At 37.0% G+C, this 4,074-nt stretch overlaps 1 pseudogene; it reads right to left on the bottom strand.

Moving 5' to 3' along the window:
* Positions 1-1,992: 1,992 nt before the first annotated feature.
* LOC131816359 (small ribosomal subunit protein eS1-like) lies at positions 1,993-2,941 on the bottom strand (annotated as a pseudogene).
* Positions 2,942-4,074: the final 1,133 nt, after the last annotated feature.

Below are 4,074 nucleotides of genomic sequence, written 5' to 3'. Positions count from 1 at the left end.
TCCTGGGCCTGGTTATAAGTTTTGTTTCAGTACAGACCAGTGTTAAGGACACTCAAACACACTGAGCAAACTCATTAAATCTGGCAAATGACAAAATTCGAGTGTTTAAGAATATTTGCTAATTTAGGGTGCCTGGGTGGCTCAGTCAGTTAATTATCTGCCTTTGGCTCAGGTCATGTGATCCCAGGCAGGGTCCTGGGATTGAGTTCTGCATCAGGCTTTCTGCTCCTTGGAGAGCATGCTTCTCTGTCTCTCTCTCTCTGTGTCTCATGAATAAATAAAAAAATAAAAAATCTTTTAAAAAAAAAGAATATTTACAAATTTGATGAAGAATGAGGAACTTTGTATGCTATTAGTCTACTTTCTCACCTTAAAGGCAAGTCCTGTACAATACGAACTTATGTTCAGAATATAGCTAGGTGATGACATCATAGCAAGCAGAATAGTTCTGATGAATGTTTTTATCTCTGCAGTAGATAGCCTTGAGATGACCTTCAATGAGAGTGTAGTGTTCATACCTTCCTGTTATCCTCTCCCTTTTTCTGTAGATTGAACTCATTTCTTCCTTTAAAAAAAATATATATATATATATATATATATATGTGTGTGTGTGTGTTTTTATCATTATTTATTTATTTATTTGATAGGGAGAGCGAGAGAGAGCACAAGCAGAGGGTGAGGCAGGCAGAGGGTGAGGGAGAAGTAGGCTCCCTGCTGAGCGAGAAGCCTGGCGGGGGACTCAATCCCAGGACCCTGAGATCATGACCTGAGTCTGAAGACAGAGGCTTAACCGAAAGAACCGCTAGGTGCCCCTTGAGTTCTCCCTCTTGTTCTATGATTGAATCTGAGGGAAGACAATTGTGTTGTGTGCTGCCTTTGGAGAGACCTCCAGTCAACAGCCCGTACGGTACTGAGGTCCTCTGTCCAACAAACCATAAGGAACTGAATCCCGCCAAAAACCACATAAGTGAGCCTGGAAGCAGATGCTCCCAGTAATTTCAAGAGAGCCAGAGGCACCCAGCTAAGCAGCACCTGGATTCCTGATCCTCAGAAATGATGAGATAATAAATGTTTGTTGTTTTGAGGCACTAGGTTTGGGGTAAATTGTTACACAGCTATACATAACTAACACAAAACCAATCACATAACTTTTGAAATGCTAATTTTAAAACATCAAAAGAGAATGGGTGGGGATAAAATTGATATGTTGTAGCTTTCATGGCTATATTATTTATTTTCTTATAGCTTCTTAGGCATTCTAATCACACTGACAAGATTCCTTATTAGTGGTTAATTTCATCTGGTTTATGTGGAGTCTTACCAGTTTTATTCTTAGGGAGTGACCTTTTATACAACTTCTGGATGCATTTAATTATGGACTCCAACAAACTGAGAATACGTCCTGACAACTAAATACTTATTGATTCATTCAAACATAAATTAATTTCATCTACTGGGAACTCAAAAAGGAATCCAAAATGGCAGATTAATTCTCTTGGCCTTTTTTTTTTTTTTTTTTTTTTGGATTCATGTTCATAGGATAATTGGATATTGAACTCATTCATTTTTTAAAAAGATTTTATTATTTATTTGACAGACAGAGATTACAAGTAGGCAGAGAGGCAGGCAGAGAGAGAGAGAGGGGGAAGCAGGCTCCCCGCTGAGCAGAGAGCCCGAAGCAGGGCTCGATTCCAGGACCCTGAGATCATGACCTGAGCCAAAGGCAGAGGCCTTTAACCCACTGAGCCACCCAGGTGCCCCAACTCATTCATTTTTTAAAAATACTTTCCTTTTTTTAATAAAAGGAATAAATGCTCAATGTACAACATTTAGAGAAAACAGAAAAGCAAAAGAGAAGAAAGTAAAAGCCAACTCTGCACGTGCTATTTGAAGAGGACTGCTATTAAGACGGAATGCACTACTGCTTTTAGCTGACATTTGCCTTTTTCTTCAACATAATAAGACTTTTGGTCGCCATTAAAAGTCTGAATTTTAAACAGCTTCTTGGACTGGTGGCTCTTATCTATCGGCTTGTTCAACTTCAGCACCTGTCTCATCCTAAGTTGTTTTTTTCAGAACTACCAGCCACCTTCATCATGAAGTCCCATGAGTTTTCCCCATACAAACTCAGGGTTTTCAGCATCTTCACTTTTCAAACAAAGACATTAGGGAGTGGAGAAGCAGATTGGCAAGCCTCTTCTATGTCTTTTCCAGTGCTGCCTGGAATCAGTTTATTGACCACTTCTTTCAGATCATGTGTTTTCTCCTCTCAGGTCATGATTTCCATCATCTTCCCCTGGGTTTGGCAGAACTGTTGGTGCTTAGTGGGAGAGGTCCAAATCTGATAATTTGAGGTTTTCTTTATTTTCATTTTTGTTTTTTAAAGTAGGCTCCAAGCTCAGCGTGGAGCCCAATTTGGGGCTCAAACTCATGACCCTGAAATCAACACCTGAGCTGAGATCAAGAGTCCAATCCTTAACTGATTGAGCCACCTAAGCGCCCCTGATAATTGAGATTTTTAGTAAAACCAACAACAGAATAGATAGAGAAAATAACCATTGGTAGTCTTGACATCAACATGGGCTTCAACCTCAGTCTGCCATTTTTGATCATGGAGCACATTATGTCACTGGTAAAATCCATGCCATGGAAGTTAGTCAGGCAATTTTTGCCCTGAACATCTTCAGTAATTAGCTTGGATTTTCTAAATGCAACTTCATCGTGCTGCAGATCAGCAGGGCTTACTCAAAAACTCCACCCTTGAGGCCATCAAATGCAATTTTCATTCCTTGAGTGCTCTAGACTAGTGTTTTTATTTCTTATATTGAACACAGCTGGTGCTTTCACATCATACTATATTTCTAGAAAATGGATTAGCCACTTTCTTCTTGGCAACCTTTTTGCAGCCTTTCATAAAGTGCTTGCTCTTACCTACTGTCATAGTGCAGCTCAGACAGCCAAAGGGCTATTTGCCTATCATTTCAAAAACTGGGAAAACACTCTATTCTTGGTTAACTTGCTAACTGACTTCTCTGAAACTGAGTTTCTTTAATGAAATATATCTGAGAGTTTATCTTGATATATCTAATATTTAATAATTTGGTATCACTAATATTCGATATTTGACACCACTTACTAATATTATAAACACTATACTCAACAACTTTGTGTATATTATCTTATTTAAACTTCACTACACCTTGTGAGTTAAGCACTAATATTACTTCCTTTTTTCAGCTGAGTAAACTAAGCCTTAGAAAGGTTAAATAATTTGCCCAAGCCAGGTCACTAAGCTAAGCAGTTTCAAAATAGAGATCCCATCTCATTTTTGTCTGACTACAGAACGTAGACTATTCTGCTGTAGTTTCTCCCTCAAACTTTTCCCATAATACTTTTCATAAAAGCAAAATGTCACTTTTTAAAACTTTCATATTTAGAAAAGTTGTCATATTCCAGTTATTAAGAGACTAACCTAATTTACCCATACGTCTGTTCAATTCCTTTGAAAGTTTTTTGAAGTTAGTGTCTCTAGGCAAAAATATTAAGATCTAAAGGAAATATACATGAATAAAATTCTTTCCCTGTTGAAATAAAACAGTGGATGTTACTAGTGATTTGCCTCATTTTGAAACTGGAACTATCATCAGAAAGCCAATTTCCATTTATATAAAACTACATGATATTGTTTCTGATTATAATTTCTGTAAAGTTATAATCAATTGTTACCGTTGAAAAACTCAAATTTTATCAGCTAAATTTCCCGCTGTTGCATACTTTTATTATAATGAAATAAAGGGCTAATCAATCTGGGAAGAATGAGCAGAGATATATAATCATTACATGTTAGAATGGGAAAAATTTGGCCATTCTCCTATTTTAGAGAGGAAAAAACTGAGGTCTGGAGAGTTAAATATTTCTAGATCTCTTAAGTTGTCACAGTACACAAAGTATAAGATTAAAGGTGTATAAAAAGTTATTTCATTTGATAATTAAGACAGTCTTGCAAATATATTTAACCAAGTTCCAAAACTGAATCAATAAGAGAAATGGATTAAAAAAATAAAACAAGGGGTA

Source organism: Mustela lutreola, chromosome 15, assembly GCF_030435805.1.
Source record: "Mustela lutreola isolate mMusLut2 chromosome 15, mMusLut2.pri, whole genome shotgun sequence".
Lineage (NCBI taxonomy): Eukaryota > Metazoa > Chordata > Mammalia > Carnivora > Mustelidae > Mustela > Mustela lutreola.
The sequence above is the reverse complement of the archived record's forward strand: the minus strand, read 5'-3'. Positions and strand labels throughout refer to the sequence as shown.